Genomic DNA, 21,789 nt, shown 5'->3' with positions numbered 1-21,789 from the left:
CCTATTTGCATATTAGTGTCGTTAGAAGATGTTCTACACTCATGGACTGTCCCATCACTGGGCCTCAACACAGACGGAATCCCTGGGTGCCTATCTCAAACTACCCTCACTGCCACACAACCAGGCCTTTACTAAGGCCAGTGCTCAGAAATTTGATCCAGCAATCCCACTACTAGATATCTACCCAAAGGAAAAGTCACTCTATGAAAAAGACACCAGTGTGTGAATGTTTATCACAGCACAATTCACAATTGCAAAGATATGGAACCAACTGAAGTGCTCATCAACTGATGAATGGAAAAAGAAAATGTTATACACACACCATGGAATACTACTCAGCCGTAAAAAGGAACAAAATAATGTGCAGCAATTTGGATGGAACTGGAGGCTGTTATTTTAAGTGAAGTAACTCAGGGATCAAAAACCAAAAACCACATGTTCTCACTTATAAGTGGGAACTAAGCTATGAGTATACAAAGGCATACAGAGTGGTATAATGCACACTTGAGAATCAGAAAGGGGGAGGGGGAGTGAGGGATTAAAAACTACCTGTTGGCCGGGCGGAGTGGCTCACACCTGTAATCCCAGCACTTTGGGAGGCTGAGGCAGGCAGATCATGAGGTCAGGAGTTGGAGACCAGCCTGACCAACGTGGTGAAACCCCATCTCTACTAAAAATACAAAAATTAGCTGGGCATGGTGGCTCGTGCCTGTAATCCCAGCTACTCAGGAGGCTAAGGCAGGAGAATTGCTTGAACCCAGGAGGTGGAGGTTTCAGTGAGCCGAGATCGTGCCACAGTACCCCAGCCTGGGCAACAGAGCAAGACTCCTTCTCAAAAAAACAAAAACAGAAACAAAAACAAAAACAAAAAACCTGCCTGTTGGGTATGATGTACACTACTTGAGTGACAGGTGCACTAAAATCCCAGACTTCACCAATATACGGTTCATCTGTGTAACAAAAAACGACTTGTTCCCGTAAAGCTATTGAAATAAAAATAATTAAATAAAACAAAATAAAGAAAAGCAAAAAAAAAAAAAAAAACCAAATCATCAGAATAACAATTATAAATATCTAGGTATCTATACTGGAGAGTCACTATAAAGTGAGTATTTGCAGAGAAAGTGGTGTGAGATATCAGCAATGTAAAACTTGGATAAATTTAGCTCTAACCTAACGGCCATGTCATTGATTTTTGTCACTCTGCATCTCTTCTATTTTAGAAATAATAGTCATCAGCTTCTGTAATCAAAAGTCTCCCTGTAAATTTAATGATTTGGGGAGTATTGGTTGTTTTTGAAATAACACCTGCAGAACAATCATTAGAGCCTGATTAATTCTGTCTGACACACAGGAAAAAAATGAAATACATCTTTTAAAAAGCTGCAGGGTTTTTAGTGTGAATAATCTGCTGAATATTCTAAGAAGGGATTATACTTCTAAATATTTAACAGTACAAATATTAGAGAAGATTGTGTGCGTGCATGTGTACTTGTGTGGGCATGTGTGGGCATGTGCCTTCAAATATGTGTGTTCATGTTTATGTGTGTATTCTGCGTATGTGCATGTTTGTGTGCATGTGTGTATGTTTACAAAAAAGTAGGTAACTAGACTATTGCAGAAAAAATCAGAAAACTTGGCATTTTGCAAAAGATGATGAATCTTACATTTGTCTACGTGGGCTCCAGAGTCACCATCTGGAGTAACTTACCCAAATCCTGTTTTCAAACCATTGGAAGGGAAGAACATATAATAGTTAAAATAAATGATAGAAAGCCCTTGATAGGCATGGGTACAGCCATTAAATACCCTGGTTTCAGCTTAACTCTTCTAGGCTACATAGAACTCTACAACTATAAATAAGATGCTTAAAGGCAGGACCACCCACTGCACAGGGTGCCCCAAATCACAGGCTTCCTAGAGGACGGAGCATTTCAGCTGAGACCTGGAGACTGGCAGGAGGAAGACAGGGAAGTGGACTCCCTCTCCATGTTGTTGTCAGAGCACTAACCCTCTCTCTGCAACACTTAGGCCCATTTGGTGGTGGTGAAGAGTATGGCTCATGTCCAGAAACACATACACATGGAAATCACCTGATCCATGGCAAAAGTAATCCTGTGGTACAATGGGGTTGGTCCTTCTTCTAAATTAATGTGCTAGGTCAATAGAATTTCTACGTGGGCCAAAACTGGACCTGCACTCTTCCCTCAGACGATATGCAAAACTCCATTCCAGTCTACTGTAGATCTAACTGTGAAAGGGAAAAATCACAAAACGCATAGAGGAAAATATAAGAGAAAGTCTTCCTGACATTGAGATCATCGATGATTTTCTAAATGGAACACCAAGAACACCAATGGTAAACAAACACTGACTGATACAATGCAAAAGACAGACAATGCAACAGGAAGGCTTGACTCAGTGCCTTTTGGATTTCCAAATGGCCAGTAAACATAGGAGGGAGTTTCCCTTCATTTTACCTCCAGAAAATGCAAACTGTAACCACGCAATACCACCGTACACCCATCTGATGAGCTGAAGTGAAAAAGACTGACAATTCCAAGAATTGCCGAGGGTGTGGATCTATGGTAATTCTCATACACTGTGGGCTGAAATGCAAATTGGAACAGCCCTGTGGAAAACTAGCCGTATTTTCCAAAGGGACCTACACATACCCAGTGACCAAGTGAGTCCACACCTGGGTATATTCCCAGTGGAAATGCAGGGCTGCATTTACCAAAATCTATAGAAAAGGTGCTTCACAGCAGCACTATGTGAAAGAGCCCCAAAATGAAAACAACCCCAAGGTCCATCACACACTTCAGTACTAGAGAGTACAGCAAATGCTCAATTTCCCTGTGCAATAACCTGCTGGACTCTCACAGCGATGTTGAGCAAAAGAAGGCAGACACAAAACTATGTTTGCTTTATTAGGTGTGGATTTTATTTATGAACATTTACAAACAGGCAGAGCCAATCTATGGTTTAGAAGTAAAACAAAAGAGGGTGCTATGGGCTGAGTAGTGTACCCTCCAAATTCATGTGTCAAAGTCCTACCTCCCAAGGTAGATGGTATTTGGAGATGGGGCTGTTGGGAGGTAAATAGGTTTAGATAATGCCATGAAGGTGAGGTCCTTGTGATGGGATTAGCATCCTTATAAGAAAAGATCAGAGGATGCCCCTTCTTTCTCTCTGTCTTTTTTTCCTGCCATGTGTGGATGCAGAGAGGAGATGGCCATCTTCAAGACAGGAAGAAGGTCTTCACCAGAATCCACTCCTCTGGCACCTTGATAGTGGCCTTCCAGCCTCCAGAACTGTGAGAAATAAACTTCTGTGGTTTAACTTGCTCAGCCTGTGATATTTTATTGAAGACCCCAAATGGATTCATACAGAGGGTTCCTCTGAGCAGGAGGTAAAGCCTGGGACTCAAGGGGTCATTCTGGGGTAAGTTTTTTGTTGATTTGACGTGGTTCCATGGCTGTGTTCAGAGTGAAAATTCGCTGAGCTGTGCACTTAAGCTCCACGTGCCTTTGTGCATGTATGCTGTTTCAGTCCATAGTTCACATGCACATGCATGCATGAGCGCACACACACGTGTCACCACTTACTGGCTACAAGACGTTAGGCAAGTTAATAAAACTCTTTTTCAGTTCCTTCTCCAGTAAAGGGAAATGATAGGTGTCCCTCCCTCAGAAGTTGCTAATGAGGATAATAGAATTCATGCATGTAGAGCTCTGAAACAATGCCTGGCACAGAGTAAACACACAGCCACTGTGATGTTACGACTGTAGCCTCTCTAAAAGCAGATATGTATAGAGTATACACATGTATACATATTACATATATGCACACATGTACATGGTGTATTCTCCCCATACCCATCTCTCTCACACACCTATTTTTGGTCTATTTTGTTCACTGCAATAATACCAACCTGGAAGAAAAAAGCCAATCAGGATCATGTCTCAGAGACATCGTTTAACAGAAGATTCCCACGATCGGTATCATGCCTCAGAGACGTCATTTAAGAGAAGATTCCCACGATCAGTATCATATCTCAGAGACATCATTTAACAGAAGATGCCCACGCCATTTCACAGGTGCCAGGAATTTCATCAACAAAGTGAATGAGGAAGTTGTGCCATGGGGGCCAGTGGGCTTCTGAACTCAGCTTCTACCCCAAGTCCAGGGAACGTGAGACACACAAGTAAGTTCAAGTGGGAATAAGATTCCAGTCATCTGAGGGGGTTGCGGAGCTACACAGAGATTCATCTTAATTTAATCAAATTCAGTTTCCATCAGAACACCATTTCTTTATCCATTTCGGACACTTTTTAAAAAGAAGCATATTTTTTAAATCACCAAATGAAGGCTTCATGGAACAAGTGTAAGATCCACTCTGACCTTAGACACAATGAACAGATTTTGGCAATAATCAGGGAAATTCACCACAATAATAACATCCAACCATATTAGATGTCATGGGTTTAATATACCTGGAATGCTTGTGCATATCTGACTGGAACAAAAGGTGTGATGTTCATTCCCTCAGAGCTAAGATGACTATCCCCTTGTCAGGACAGGTTCCCTGCAGCCCAGACCTCTTATACTTGAACAATGCATGCTTTGTTCTTCTGTCAAATGAGTTGATTTCCTGCAAAATCAAATGTGGTGAATTAGGCTATCTCACTGAGATTTAAAAACACGCAGTGCAGTGGCTCTGCTCCCTCTGTCCCCATCTGATTCACGTTGTTGCTAACTCATGGCTTCCATGCTCTGAAGAACACTTTTCCTGGGGGCAAGGGTCCCATTTGGGGGCCTCCAGATGGGTCCTCCAGCTTTGCCAACCTCAAAAAGCCTCCCATTGTGTGCTCCAGCATCCAGAGGACCTTGGGTGATTCAGCATCGTTGACTGATGTCCTATCTCATCCAGACTGGGATTGCATTGATGTTTGGCTCCAGGTTGTCTGTCACAAGCTATGGAGATTTGCTCCACAAGATGCTTATGGAGCAACTGATGTGAAGCACAGCTCTCAGTGTGCAGTCCGTGCATGGGGGAGCCCTCCAGCTTAAAAATACTGGAACCTCCAGAGTATGAAAAACAACAGCGTTTATGAAATCTGGTTGAGCATTAACTGTCTGCAGTGAGTTTGGTTTCCCCAGGAAATGGGCTTTCTGACCTGAGAGTTCTGAAAGTGCATTTCCAAAGACAGGGTGGGGATCTGGCTATTTATCCTTTCTTCTTTTACACAAGCCCTTCTGCACTGACCCAAGGAATCGACACTAATTTACTCCTCAGAGCAATTCACTGACGCATCTAATTCTGTGCAGAAAGAAACAGAGTAGAATGGGCTTTCCCTTCTCAAGGAGCGACAGCACTCAGAGGCTGTGAGAACGCGGTGTGTGGCCTCCCACTCCATCATTTGCACACACAGTGGGCAGCTAGCTGTTGCTGCCGCTTTCTTCCTGTCCCCCTGCTTCTGGAATCTGCACCTGAGTTCATATGGACTTGAGGCTCCTTAAGCTTCCAGTCTAAACATCTGATAAAATGAATGTTTTCGTGACCACTTCCAAACAGCAGGATGCTGACCTTTTCATGCTACACATATGCACGGGGCACTTGCCATAGGCACTGCCTGGGCACTGGGGAGCAATGAGGACATGGTGGTGACAAGGGAGTCCTTGTTTTCGGGGGATCTGGGGCTTTTGAAGAAAACAGATCTCTGTCATCGTCATCATCATCATCATCATCACCATGGTTGTAGAAATAATGGTGGTTGGCAATTACTGAATGCCGTCTGAGCATCAACTTATTGAGATAAATAAACCATAAGTGTTGCTATGGTAGAAGGCACACAGGTTTCTAGAAGAGCTAAAGGAGGAGCACTGAACTCTGAAGAGTGGACAAGCAGAGGAGGCTTCCCAGAGGAGGCGGTGCCCGTACTAACCCTTGAGAGGCAGGCAGCAGTGGCACTACCTGAGGGAATGGCTTGGTTCTTAGGTCCAGAGAAGAGGACCTGGGCCCTCATGGGTGTGAGCAGGCCCCGGCTTGCATGGGGAGTGTGAAGACTGGTGAGAGGGGAAGCCGAGCACTGAGCAAGCAGGCAGAGGCCCAGTCAGGAAGGCCTCAGTTTGCCAAGTGAAACAGCCGAGGGACAACGGACTGGCCTTGGGGAGATTTGATGGCCGGAGGGACACTTTGAGGCATGTCACTCTGGCTGCTGTGTGGATGAGTGATGGGAGGGCTCAGGGCTGGGTCAGGGAGCCATGTTGCCACGGTTGACATTGTGTAATAATATTTAACTTTAAATTACCTAGTTCTCTCTCTTTTTTTTTTTTTTTTTGAGAGGGAGTCTTGCTCTGTCTCCCAGGCTGAAGTGCAGTGGCGTGATCTCAGCACACTGCAACCTCTGCCTCCCTGGTTCAAGCAATTTTCTGCCCTACCTCAGCCTCCTGAGTAGCTGGGATTACAGGCACCTGTCACCATGCCCAGCTAAGTTTTGTATTTTTAGTAGAAACAGGGTTTCACCATCTTGGCCAGGCCAGTCTTGAACTCCTGACCTCATGATCCACCCACCTCGGCCTCTCAAAGTGCTGGGATTACAGGTGTGAGCCACTGCGCCCAGCCAGCTCTCTTTGTTTTTTCAAAATAGTCATCATTTATTTATAAACAAGTGTGTTTTTTTTCTCATTTTTTTACCTAGAAAATGCTGCAATATTCATTTAAAATCCATGCATCTGGGACCTCTAGTTGCTGACCAGCCAGGACCCTGCTGTAGTGCTGCATGGAGAGGCCACGAGGGCCTGACTCAGTGTAACAGCTGAGGGTGAAAACACAGCACAGATTAAGGAATGAAGTCGACTAGACTTGGTGTTGATACCTGGGTCCTTGAAGATGCAAATAATTAAACTAACTGTGGTGTGTTTATATCACAGAACACTATGCAGCCATAGAAAGGAACAACCTATGAATACACACAACAATTTGGATGGATCTCTAGAGCATTATGTGAGTGGGGGAAAAAACCAGTCTCAACAGGTCACTTACTAGATGATTCAGTTTCTGTAACATTCTCAAAATGACCACATTGATATACGCAGTAAACGTGAGGCAGAAGCCGGAAAGGGCTGGATGGCTTGGGTAACTGATGCTGGCAGAGAAGCTCATGAAAAGATAGCAGCAGGCTGGAGGATGCACTAGTTACCTCCTGCTGCATAACAAACTACCCCAACATTGAGTGGCCCCAAAACAACAGACATTTATTATCTCAGCTTCTGTGGTCTAGGCATCTGAACACCATTTAGCTGGGGGTATTGACTCAGGGTCTTTCATGACAATGCAGCTAAGCTGTCAGCCGGGGCTGTCTGTGGTCATTTCAGAGTCTATTGGTGGGTCTCAGGAAATTCACCTCCAAGGTCGCTCACATCAGTTTCTCACCATCTGGGCACCTCCATAAATTGCCTGAATGTCCTCAAGACATAGCGGCTGGTTGTGAGAGACGGACAAGCAGAGACGAAAACAGAGAGACAGAGAGAGCTGGAGATAGCAACAGACAGTGAATAAGAAGAAAGCCCAGGTCATTCTGTAACCTCATCTTAGAATTGGCGTCTCATTGCTTTTGCCATATTTTTTTGGCTAGAGGCAAGTCGCTGGGTTCTGTCCACACTCAAGGCTTGGCAATTAAACACAGGTGTGAATACCAGGAGGTAGGGGTCATCAGAGACCCCCTCAGTGCTGCCCTCCACACGAGGGAGGATGTCAAGTCCAGGTGTAGACACATCATAGGAAAATCTTCAGTGTGCAGAATTGAGTACCATCAGAGATTTTAAGAAGTGACCTCTGCCTGGGAGAAACAACAGTAATTTTTGAAGTAGCTTTCTCTTCCCTCCCTTCTCCTCTGCCACTTAGCCCTTCTCCCTCCCCCTTCTCCATTCCAAACCTGTATGTACGGATCTCTTCCTAGAGTCAGCAGGAAGTACCAGCTGCTAACTGATTAATCCGAAGCAGCTACTCCTGAAAAAAGCAGGGTCAGCATTCCCACCTGCAGTGCCGGATACAGTGGCTGTGGCTGTGGCATGTGTGCCTGTGCACAACCCTACCTGCACCTTGCCTTCCAAAGGCTCCCATGTGATCACAATCTGAAAGAAAGGTTGAACTGGAAAATGGCAGACTGCCCCAGGGAAGAAGTTAAGGTAAAACACAGAGATCAGACTGGGAGCAGGAGGGGAACAAATAAAAACAGTTAAACACTTGAAATGCCAGGCCAGCCACCCAAGAACCACTGTGGACCAGTCTTCCTCTAGTGGAAAGGGTGCCTCAGAACTAGAAGGGAACAATGTTCTAGGTACATCAGGGGCTTTGGCTCATTTTTAAGCATATGGCAGCAGAGAGTCTAAAATACTGTTAGGCCAGGTGTGATGGCTCATGACTGTAATCCCAGCACTTTGGGAAGATTACACTGAGATGGACCGCCCACAGATGTGGGCTTCTATGCAGGACAGGAGAGCCACACCCGGTGTGGGGTTATGGGGAGAATTTTTTTTTTTTTTTTTTTTTTTGAGATGGAGTCTCCCTTTGTTGCCCAGGCTGGAGTGCAATGGCGCCACCTCAGCTCACTGCAACCCCCGCTTCCCGGGTTCAAGTTATTCCCTGCCTTAGCTTCTCGAGGAGCTGGGATTACAGATGCCCACCACCATGCCTGGCTAATTTTTGTATTTGCAGTAGAGACAGGGTTTCACTATGTTGGCCCAGCTGGTCTTGAACTCCTGACCTCAGGTGATCCACCCACCTCAGCCTCCCAAAGTGCTGGGATTACAGGCATGAGCCACCCTGGCCAGCCAGGGAGAGCTACTTTAAACCACCTTAAAACAAAGTCTGGGCTTCAATGCATCCTAAGAGTGGCTCTCTGGAACCAAGGGTGTGTAAATGGGGCATCTCCCCACTCTTCACGGCCTCTGGCCAGACTCCAGCAAAGAAACAGTGACCAATCTTCCTGGGTTCTAAGAGATCAATCAAGTTTTTTCAAATGGGTAAAAACAAAAAAATCGATGTGGCTGCAAAATCTTTCCCCAGTTTCTGTGTCGATGGGTACACGGGAAGAACCAAATGGTGATAATGTATCTTTTTTCCAAGCTACATCATTAGCAGAAATATTTCTTAAATTTTATCTTTAAACTTAAATAGTTATTTCATGGCCATCAAAAGCTTCTCAAGCTCTTCGTAGAGATGGATTTTGTCTCAGAACGAAATTTCATGCTTCATTATCTTGTGATGATTGTGACTTTTAGATGATCATCATTCACTTTTTTTTTTTGTAATGGGGGCATTGGGGAGAAAGCGACATTGTAAAAACACTGGGTTGTTTCTATTATGGATGGATTCAGAGTGAGTGTTTCTGAAGACATAGCTATCCCATTTCTGAAGTTGGTAATGAGAGTATTGTTAAACAAAGGTAGAAATTAAAAATTCAGAATATATTTTACATAATTAGTATTTTAAAGTTGTGTGATTTAAGCACCATTTTAAAGAAAGATTTGCCATACTGTAATTCCCACTATAAATCTCGCCTGTAGTATATACATTAGAGCACTCTGAGATTGCTCTACAATGTGAATTACTAAGTGCTGATGAATAATTTTGAATAATGTGACTGCTTTCACCATTGAGTGGAAAATTAAGATTGCGGTATTGCTCTATTTAGAAATGATTGGTTTGCGAGAGTGAAACTCACAGCTGTTGGGCCCCCTCCAAATCACGGTGCTTCCAAGGCAGAGCGGAAACTGGGACTCAAAAGGTTTTTCACGCTCAAATGCTTCTTTTATGTAGAAATGTTTTTCTTCTAGTTGCTTAGAATGACCAGTTCCCTGGAAATTATCGAGAAAGGAATGAAAACGTTACCTTCCAATGTGCTGGGGGATGGAATGGGTGCTGGCCTGGTCGCATAAACTCTGTGATGACTGTAATGACCTAGTCTGGCTTATGAGAGCAGGCCGTTAACACCAATGCTGGCAGACTGTTGACTGATAGTCCAAGGGAGAGCTCGACTCTGTTGTGTGTTTTTCCAGAACTTAGGAGTTTCCCAGGATCCGAGACTTGGTGCTAAAACCAGGAGAGTTTAGAGCAAACCAAGACTGTTGGTCACCCTACATGGTGATGATAAAGATCATAATGACAGTATGATGAAGGTTATGATAGCATTATTACAAACAGCAATAGCTCACATGTGCGTGACACTTGCTATGGGCCAGCCTTGTTCTAAGGATTTACAAACCCTGCCTCTTCCACCCTAAGGACATGCCATAGGTATTATTGTCCTCATTTTCCAATGAGTTGAGTGGTTCAGGTAAGTTAAGTCACATACTTGATAAATAAAGGGGTTTTGATCCAACCCCTGACCGTCTGGGTCCCACGTCAAGGCTCCAGACTACTCTGCTCATATGAAAACCAGCAAGAACAACAATCATTTCTTGAGTGTTTAATATGAATCAGAGGTTATGCTGGATATTTGGCATATTTATCATTTTTAACATTCAAAAATGTTTTTCAAGGTGAGTACTTACAGCCCTGTATTACAAATGAGGAAGCTGAGGCTTTGAGGTAAGAAATATTCTACCCACAGTGACACAAGTTCTAACCAGCAAGGCCAGGATTCGAATCTCAGCTCCTTGTCTTGAGCTCAGAGCTCTCAACTCCACCACTCTGCCTTGCTGTATGTAGCTCTCCAGAGCAAAGACTTCTGTATTTGGACTTTTCCTACTTGTGGGGAATTGATATCAAGGAGTGATTCAGGGTAGTTTGACCCTAACAGACTCAGATTGATGCAGCTCTTCCGCCTGCTCTTAACTGCTGAGCACCTGGGTGGCTGGAGCTAATGAGGACCTGCTCTCTCAGGCCGTGTGCAAACTCCCAGCTTGTCTTCACCATGTGGCAAATTCGTTTCCCCCTTGCTACCAATTGCCTAGTATTTAGAGAATATATGCATACTTAAAGACTGAATAATTAGATTCTTCTCTCTGCTTAGATTAGTCTAACAAATTTGATTTCTTCACACTTGCTGCATTGTACTCTGTTAAGATGATTTTTGAAACTACGTAAGAATCAGCTGAGAGTAATTTGGAGCAGAGTCAGGGTTCAATATAACAGAAATGTTGGGTTTCTGGAGACTGGATTACGGAAATAATCTCTTTATTCAATGGTTCTCACATTCTGGTCCACAGACTTCTCCCCCAGTAGAGTCCTCAAGATAATCTGAAAAGGCAAAGCTCTTTTCATTGCCTTTTTTTTTTTCTGTACTGTGATTTGCACTGATGGAGGAACAGCCATGGTGGGTAAACCTTCTGGAGCCGTGAGCATGGATCAAGGCGCCAGCAACTAACTGCAAGCAGTCACTGCATTCCCCACTGCCACTTGCCCACAGCTGAACAGCAACACAAAAGCACAACAGCCAATCTCACTTAAAAATGTTATTGATACAGTGGTAAAAATTATTAATTATTGAATATATTAATTGCGTTAAATCTCAAAATTTGATTATACATCTTTTTAATATTCTGTGTAATTAAATGAAAATGTCTCTTAAAGCACTTTTACTACACAATAAACAATGGTGTCTGTATCAAGAAAATGTATTTTTGCAGTTGTTAGAATTGCTAACTAATCTAGCACTTTATTCATGGAACATTGTCCTTATTTGAAAAAGAAATGACAGACAAACTATGATTTTTTTAGACTTAGGTATTTGGAACTGGTATTAGGATTTGAAAAGTTTGTATTTTCCACCATGAACTTTACAGATTCCCAGTACTTCAAAATTTTTCCAATGAAATCAGTGGTGATATTAATGAATATGGTTATTTCATATAGTAGAATGGAATATATCAACATTTGAAAGATCTGCCAAAGACTTAATAGTAGTAGTTCACACAGTGTGGAACAGAGGCCACTGAGTTTAAATATCCCAGATGCCCCTGTGAGTTCATTGCAGCACCCCAGGGAGCCTCAGAGCACCCTTAGGGAATTGCAGAACCATAGAAAGAAAGAAAGACATGGAATAGTATGAATAGCACTAGCAACTACCTTGACCTAACTGATATGTAGAGCACCATACCTGATAATTGCAGAATGCATTTAATCTTATGCATTCTTTCCAAGTGCACGTGATCGATTTAACAAGATAGACTGTACACCGAGCCAGAAAATATCAATTAGTTTAAAGGTATTGAAATTATATGGAGTATATTACCTGACTATAATGTAATTAAATTAAAAATCAATCACAATAAGATATCTAGGAAAAAACAATTATTTGGAAATTAAACAGCACACTCCTAATTAATCTATGGGTAAAAGAAGAAATTAGAAAGCATTTCAAAGTAAATAGAAGCAAAAACACAACCTATCAACTAAGGGAGTACTTGAGGGAAATTTGTATCCTTAATGTCTATATTAGACAAGAAGAAAGGTCCAAATCAATGACTGAAAGTTCCACCTGTAAAAACTATCAAATAAAGAGCTGAGTAAGTAGAAGAATTAAAATAATGAGGAAAGCAATAGAAATTAATGAAACAGAAAAAAGATAAGTGACAGGGAAATTTAACAAAGCTGAATTAACACAGCTCTATCTAAACTGATCAAGGAGAAAATAATAATAATCAGGAAAGGAAAGAAAGATTAGAGAAAGAGAGAATTTCCAATATCAAGAATGAAAGATCTCAACCTATATTCTACATAGTTTTAGTATAAAACAAAGAAATACTTAGAGTAACTTTATATGAACAAAATTTGAAAATTTAGATTAGATGGACAAATTTCTTGAAAAATACTGTTTTTACTAAAACTGACCCAAGAAGGAGCAGAAAGTCTAAATAGACTTCTATGAAAGAAATTTATATGCAGATTTGAAAAATCAGAAAAACGCTGGAGGACTTACACCTGACCTGAAGACTTATGATAAAGTTCCGATAATCAAAACCATGTGATACTGGAGTGACACATAGACCAATGGACAGAATAGAGAGCCCAGAACTCTTGAAACTCAATAATGAAAAGACAATCAACAGAATTTACTAGCTGGTCAACACATATGAAAAGACTTTGCAAACAAAGATACATGGCTGGTCAATAAGCACAACACCATTAGATATATTGAAAAGGCTAATTAAAACTCCAGTAAGAAATAACCAGACCCTATCAAAATGACTAAAATTAAGAAGACTGACAACATTAAATGTTGGTAAGTACGTGGAGGAACTGGAACTCTCACACACGGTTGGTATAAGTTTCTAATAAAACTAAACACAGACCTACACTGTGACCTAACAATTCTACTCCTAGTTATTTTCCCAAGAAAAATAAAAGCATGTGCCAACAAAAGACTTATATAGTACATAATTGTTCCTAGCAGCTTTATTTGCAATAGCCAAAAAAGTGGGGAAAAGTTCCTAATAGCAATCAACAGGAGAGTGGATAAATACCCTGTGGTATGTCTATACAATAATGTACTTAGCAATTGAAATGAACCAGTCTATGGTGCACACATAAGTGAATCTCAAAATCATGATGCTACATCAAGGAAGCTTACACAGAAGAGCACAGTGTATGGGTTCATTGATATGCATTCTAGAACAGGGAAAAATAATGTATGGTAAGAAATAATCAGAAAGGGGTTGCCTCTTGGGATTGGGTGGAGAGTGGGTAATAGGGAAGAGGCTGGGGAAATTTTCTGTGGGGATGGAAACGGTCGGTATCATCACAGGGCTTTCCATTACATACGTACAGGCATTTGTCAGAATTCATAAAATGATATGCCTAAAATTTGTGCAGTTAATCTTATGCAAACATTACCATAAAGGAAAAAAATCTCTAAATAAATATTGAACATGAGTTTATGATCTACATGTTGAAGTGTTTAGGAAAAGGGGCATGACTTCCTGTAACTTACTTTTAAATGTATATAAAAAATATGATGGATTGATGCTTGGAGACAGGGGAGGATGGGTGGATGAACATGCCATAAAACAAGACTGTTTAGGCCAGGCACGGTGGCTCACGCCTGTAATTCCAGCACCTTGGGAAGCTGAGGCTGGCGGATCACCTGAGGTCAGGAGTTCAAGACCAGCCCGGCCAACATGGTGAAACTCCGTCTCTACTAAAAATACAAAAGTTAGCTGGGCATGGTGGCAGGCACCTGTAATCCCAGCTACTCGGGAGGCCGAGGCAAGAGAATTGCTTAAACTTGGGAGGCAGAGGTTGCAGTGAGCAGAGATCTTGCCACTGCACTCCAGCCTGGGTGGCAGAGTGAGACTCCATCTCAAAAAAAAAAAAAACAAAAAAAAAACGAAAAAACAAAAAAACAAGACTCTTTAAAATGGTCATAGAAGAATCTGGGTGGTGTGTAAAGGTATTCCTCATAAATTCTGTCAATTTTCTGTATGTTTGAATTTGTTTCTAATAAATATCGAAGGGAAATGTAGTACTGAGTGGATACCAAGTTCATGGCACACTGCTGGACCCTGTTCTGTCGGACACCATTGGTCATGCTGAGGGTCACCCTGAGCCTTCTGCTCACCAGAGACGCACTGTGGTCTGGGGCATGGGGAGGACGGCTTCTCTGTGCTCTTGAGTGCTGCCCAGGCTCTGAGAGCATCACACCAATTCAGAAACTCACTTCCACAGCCCCTGGATGGCATCTGCTGTCAGAGGGGTGAAAAAGTCGTGTCAAGTGGGTGAGCTTCAGGAAGAGCCAGGACATGAGAGCACTGGTCTCAAAACCCGATCATCTGGGTTGGGGAACTCGTTCCATGTCTGACTGTTTGAGCTTGGGCAAGTTATTTATCTTCTCTGTGCCACAGCTTCCTCACTTGTAAAATGTGCATAAGACCATATCTTCTTCATCAGGGTGTCATGAAGAACACACCAGACCAATGCATTTAAATCACAATGAGAGCAAAAATTGTTTGAATGAATAGCACAATTGTTATTTGCATTATTATCATCTCTCTGTAACCCTCATTTTAGCCTCCTTTAATCTCCAGTACCAAGGCACACAATTATGCCTCCAGCTTCTTCAGCTAAGTCCCCAAATCCCCACAAAAATCAACTCCTGGAATTGGAAGCCTCAGCACTAACTGGCCACCTGTCCCTCCAACATTCTCAGAATCCCAGCATTTATGTAGACAGTGTTTACACTCCAGCTTCATGATTCTCTTACCTTTTTTCCAATAATTTGGACCTTCTCCCTATTTCAGCTCCCACTCACACACCTGGTCTTCCTCTAGGTCCTGTCACTGCCAATAAAAACACACCACCTTCATCATCTGAGTACAACAGTACCATTCTCCAGAAAATCACGCAGGCAGGTTCCCTGGTCTCACTGCAGGTTCAGTTCCAGTGCCCTCGCAGGAGCCCCAGGCACGGCCCCCTGGACACCCTACAGCATTTCTCCAGACCACTGCCACCCACTCTCCGAGACAACTCACTCACACTTTCCTCCCTCCAAACCCCAACTCTCCATGCCCTGTCTTTGCTCTCAGCTCATGGCCTTACTTCCTAGTTCACAGAGAAAAAGCAGAAGCAATCAGGAGAGAATTACACGTTCTCACCAGCCCTTCTCTCACCTTGTCCTGGCTCCACATCTCTCTCATAGCCCTCTTCTTACTATAACTGGGCACCCCACACTCTTTCCCAAGTCTGGAGTGTCTGCACATACAGGAAGGACCCCAGCCCGTGTCACCAATGCAAGAGTGTCATTTGGCAATTGTCACCTTTGTTTCTGGATCATCAGCTTTCTCCCCTCTGTAGAATCATCCCCCTCCATGGACAGTATGCTGAGATTCCTCTCGTCTTAATGAACTTGAGCTCATATCCTCCTCAAGCTGCCAATTTCTCTTCTCCCTGTATGGAAACACATCCCGGAAGGGTGGCTGTACTTGATGCCTTCATTTCCGTTCCTCCTGTTCTCTCTTATACCTTCTCTCAGTTGGATGCTCCTACCCTCAACCCGGTATCAGCTGCTCTAGAAAGATCACAATGAATCTCCACGTCAATAAATCTCACAGTCAGCCCTGAACCTCACCCCGTGGATCGATCTTACACTTTCTTTACGGGCTCCCCTGATACCGTGCTCACCTGGGGTTCCTCCGACCTTCTCAGCCACTGCGTTTTATTCTTTTCTTTCTCTGTACTCCATCCCTCCTGGGGGATCTCATCCCATGCCCTGCTCACAAATACCATCCATGTGTCTCATCTCCTTCTGGAACTCTATCCTCTGCTCACTAATGGACACCCACTTTTATTAATTCATTCAGTGACACAATACAGATTGATTTAGTACCTGCTAGGTGCCAGAAACTCCTCGGGATCATAGAGATGCATCAGAAAATAAACACAATTTCCCACAAACAAGCAAACAGAACAACATTCTAGTAGGAGCTTTCACTCTGGTAGAAAAGAAAATTAATGTAAATGACTAAATTATATAATACATCAGAAGATAAGTGTAGTATTGAAAATTTGTAAATGCCATATATGTGTATCTACCTCTATATTCTGTATTCCTTCTATGTTCTCTAATCTACTTTGTGCAAATCATATATGTGTCATTTACTTTTAAGGTATTATTATTTTTTATTTTATTTTATTTTTCCATAAGTTGTTGGGGTATGGGTGGTATTTGGTTACATGAGTAAGTTCTTTAGTGGTGATTTGTGAGATCCTGGTGCACCCATCACCCAAGCAGTATACACCCTACCATATATGTTGTCTTTTATCCTTCACAACCCTCCTACTCTTCCCCCTAAGTCCCCCAAATCCATTGTATCATTCCTATATTAAATAGTGGTCAAACATAAAAATCCACATACAATAATCTTATACTCTGCAGAAATAATCAAAGTGATAGTAAAACTTTGGAATTTTTTGCCAATAAATAATGACAATCTTAGAAGTCGCCCTGTGTTGTGGTTGAGCCCCTGTGGAGCTGTGCCCTCTCTTGTCTCTCCTTCCCATGTGGGGGACACTGTGCAGCTGTTTCCGTCCCCTGGATGTAATATCTCAGGATGAGAGCAGGGCAGCTGCTCTGTGCTGGCCTCTTGCCAGGCTGGGACAAGGCCTGTCAGGGTCTCTTTATGTTCAGGGTATACAAAGCCCCATGCTGGACTGGAACTTGGCATCCTGGCTACGTTTGGCTCATTGAATGAGACCTCAGGCCAGAAGCCATTGACTCCAATCATTTGTTTCAAAGAAGGCTAGGGGGACATTAGAGTGGTCATTTCAGATCACGGGTGTCATGAATACAAATGGGAAAATAAATTCCAAATGTCTTCAGGTTGTGAAGCCTCTCATGCTTGGCTATTGAGGAAGCAGAACTGAATTTAAAACCAAAATCAGACCTGCTAATTAATTACATACTGCCAATGATTTGAAAAAGCAAACATACTAATATGACTTTGATTTTTCTACAAGGTTTTTGTTTGTGTACCCAGATGATAATGTACAAAGACAATGGAGAATGTTTGTGGAGGAGAGGAGAGGTTTTCAGTTCAGAAAACATCAGATAACATAATGTTTTAACATTTAATGTTTTCTACCTCTCAGAGACAGCTGCTTAACTTTTACAGAGATTTTCTAATACTTAATTAGAACAACTTTTCTAAATGTCTGCTGGCCCATCCAGAAGGGTGAATAATAAAAATAATTTTTAATGATGCTGAAATTAAAAACAAAAACAAACTTTTGTTTTCACAATTCCTGGCTGCTTGGAAGGGCCTTTACATGGGGCCATGTTAATTGGGTCACAATAGCAGCATGAAAAGTCATTGCCTTGAAGCATTCATAAAAGAACAAATGATTTTAAACCCATTATAACTCAACAGAGACCACAAGGCTACAGGAATGAGCTCTTAGGAGCAGTATTTGCACACGGCATAGCCAATCTTTCCTACAACCCCACAAAGTGGATTTCTCAGGCCCGTTTCACAGATGACAAAAGAGACTCAGAGAAGTTAAGCAAGTGCTTTGGATAAGCCAACTAGCACGTATCCAGCTGGGATACAAACGCAGGACGTCAGATCAGCCTGTACTCCTCGCAGAAGTGCACCCACACTGACTTTTAGCATGGTCTCCAAACATCTTGCTTTTCTTTATGGAACGTTCTAGAGTTGATGTATATTCCTTTGGCCCTGTAAAGTCAGTAAGTGCCAGCCCACAGAATGACAGCTTCCTTAAGACACCTACAGCCCTAGATTTACTCTCTTGTTCAAAAACTAGAGAAAATTAGTGTTGTTCCAAAGCCCAGTGTGTAATTGGTAAATCAGTTCAGTTAAACCAACAACAACCTCACTCCCGACTCCTGTCTTCCTCCTCCCTCTCAAATTAAAGGCATCACCAGGAGTCCCATGGCTCAAACCAAAAAGTGGGCAGTCCCTCCATGTATTCCTTAGCTTGTCTCTCCAAACCACTAGGGTCCCTTCCCTTCCACAACCCCTACCATAGTTCAAACCAGGCTGCTTCACACCTTTAACAAACAGGGCCTTGACGTGGGTGTCCTTAGTCCCTCCCTGGTCCTGCCACTCTCTGGACAGTATTGCCATGTTCATTTTAAACATATCAGATTGGCAGGCAGATCCATTTCCCCTGCAAAGATGTCCACGTCCTGCTCCCTGGAAGCTGTGACTATATTAGGTCCCATGGCAAAGAGGTATTGAGGTTGAGATAGAATTCAGATCGCTGATCAGCTGGCTTTAAAATAGGGAGAGTATCCTAGATTATCCAACAGGCTCCAATGTACCCACAAGGATCCCTAATAGTGGAAGATGGAACCAGAAAGAAGGCAGGGAGAGAAGGACTTGGCCCACCATTGCTGGCTTTGAAGGTGGAGGAAACGGCATAAGCCGAGTGCAGGGGCCACTAGAAGCTGGGAAAGGCAGAAACTGATTTTCCCCTACAGCATCTGAAATAAATTCAGTCCTGCTGCCACCATGACTTTATCCCTGTGGGATCTTGTAGGACTTCTGACTGTTGGAGTTGAAAGAGAATACATTTATATTGTTTTAAAGCACTGTGTTGATAGTAATGTGTTAGAAAATCAATAGGCAATTCATACACCAGGTGAAGTCACTCAACTCTTAAAATGGCCCAACACTTCTTAATTGCTTTCAGTTGAAAATCCAAGCTCCTCCCTGTGACCTACTGCTCCCCGTGTGAACTGGACCCACCTGACTCCAACTGTAGCTCTCTATGACCTTCCTCCTCACTTATTCTACCCCAGGCTCGTGGGCCACTTGTGTTCCTTGACTGGGGGACCCTGGCCTCAGGGACTTGGCCCCTGCTGCACCTCTGTCTGAAACTTTCTGCCTCTTTCTCTTCCTCCCCCAGGTCTCAATGAAAAATCTCAGCATGTTCAGTTCAGCAACAACAGCATCACCTCAGAGCTTGTTCTATGCAGATTCTTAGGCCCTACACAAGACTTGCTGAATCAGAAACTCTGGGGTGGGCCCCTGTGACTCCTAAGCTCGCTGAAGTCCAGGAAGCATGACACCGATTATTGTCTTCAGGGCCCAGCTGCAAGCCACACTTACCTTAGATGTTGTCTTCCTTGTTTACTGGGCATTCTCCCCTGCCCTGACACATCCAGGTAAGTCCAGGAGGGCGGGGACCTCACCTGTCTTGTCCCCACTTGACCGCCAGTGGTGAGAACAAGGCAAGCCACGTGGCAAGAGTTCAGTAAACATTTGTGGAATGAATTACTGAATTTACTTTCTGGAAACCACCTCACAGGCACCACGATGTGAATGAAAAGATCAAAACAGCATGTCCCCATCCTTGAGAGCCTACACTTTAGTGGAAAAGTCTTTGTTCATATGATGCAGTGTGTGCTGTGATAGAAGTATTGTGAAAGCTGGAATGAGGGCCTCTGAGCCCGTGCAGCAGGTGGCTCATCCCACGCAGAGAAGGAATAATTGAATGATGTCACATCATGTTATTAGGTTGGTGTAAAAGTAATTGCAGTTTTGGCCATTAAAAGTATTTCACCAACCCAATAATTACATACTGTCCCCTTGGTGGGGGAAGCTCTGTTTGTTCTGGGATCTCATCGGTCTCCTTCAGAACATCATCTATACCTGGCACTTAGGACAGTTCCTTACACCTGGAGAATATCAGCAAAAACTCATTGAGTGAATGGATGTGTGTAGACTCAGAAGATAGCGGGATATAGACAAGTTGACAAGATGTGGATTCTTTCAGGTAAGTTCGGGTGTTCCAGACAGAGCACAAAGCACGAGAAAAAGCACTGAGTCGTAAGCAGTCTGAGAAACGGCCAGCAAGGTGAGAGGAAGGTGGGTCTGAGAGCACCTTGCTCTCCGATGAGAATGAGGTTGGCAAAGCTTTGGTTCCAGCTGAGGCGTGTAATCCCAAACCCAGGCAGAAACCTGCTGGGGGCTTCCACACCACGTCATGGAGAGACTTCATAGTCACAGTTTCATGCAGAGCATGAAAGATCCTGGGGACAGATGAGGTGCTACGTGGGACAGGTGGGGGCTCCATCAGCTGACTGAGCCTGTGGAGAAGCCAAGACTGGCTTTCCCTCCCCGCACCCAAATAACAGCACTTTGCAAGAAGAGACTTCGTCCAGAGGGCTCACTGAAACTTTCTATTTTAACTCGGAAAATAAGGGATGTGGTGGTTTGAACTCTGCTTGAAACCTTGGAATGGGAGACATTTAGTGCTTCCTAGATTATGGGCTGAATTATTTGAACCCTTTTCACAGAGCAGTGAGTAACTGGAGATAGAGTCATCATTGTGCATCACCAGCTGGGCGTATGGGTACTAATTTGATAACACGTCTCCCTTCAGTGAATTTCCAATAAAGGATTTTCTAAATTTCTATTTCTTTAAGATCTAAAAAATACAATAAAATTCTTTATTACCGAACGTATCCTAGCTCAATAGAAGGCCTACATGTAAAATATCCATGTTAGCATGTGTGTTAACAAACATGGATATTCCATGTGTGAATACAGAACGAGCAATGTTGTCATAAATAAAATTACACCAAAATCCATTGCGCTTTTTATCTCCTTATCAAAAATGCACTCAGCCATAGCTCAGTGAATAGATTCAGTGATCTAAGCTATTCATTAAAGGTAATAGAACAGAAAAATAACTTTTGATACACAGTCATTCCAACATGTTATGTTTTAGAGTCGTTGCTAAATCATATTGTCAGAGTTCACTTTATTTTACCATTGAGTCAATGGAAAAGAATGAACTCTCTCACTCTGAAATTTCTCTCTTTAATACTCAGGACCCGCTCTGCTAGGTTTAATACCTCAACAGTTCCAGGCTTAATTTACTCCTTGGAACAAGCTATTAAGTATGCATTGCTGCTTTGCGCTTTCTCTCTGAACCGTTTCCTTTTTTAAATATACAACCACATAGTAATGGTCTCCTAGGAGAGGATTTTATCAGGGTTTGGTATTTAACAGGAAATCATGATGTCTAATTTGTGTGCCCATCCAGAATCCCTCCTATGACATGCAGGTATTTTGCATTCATTAAACAGTCAACCATATGGCCATTCAGATGATACTTTCACCTACATAGATGGATTGAGAATTAATAAAAATGATTGCATTATTTAACAGATGCAGTAACTATATTCTCACAAGGTGAATGCAGTCACTTTGAGGTCAAGAAATGACAAGGCCATGGAGGGCTCCTTTGGCTAGCCCTATAAGTGGATTTCACTTTTTTGAGAATTTTTTGAGAATCCTTGTGTGCATCACTAAATG

Source organism: Pongo abelii, chromosome 21, assembly GCF_028885655.2.
Source record: "Pongo abelii isolate AG06213 chromosome 21, NHGRI_mPonAbe1-v2.0_pri, whole genome shotgun sequence".
Classification (NCBI taxonomy): Eukaryota; Metazoa; Chordata; class Mammalia; order Primates; family Hominidae; genus Pongo; species Pongo abelii.
This window is presented reverse-complemented; position numbering follows the sequence as displayed.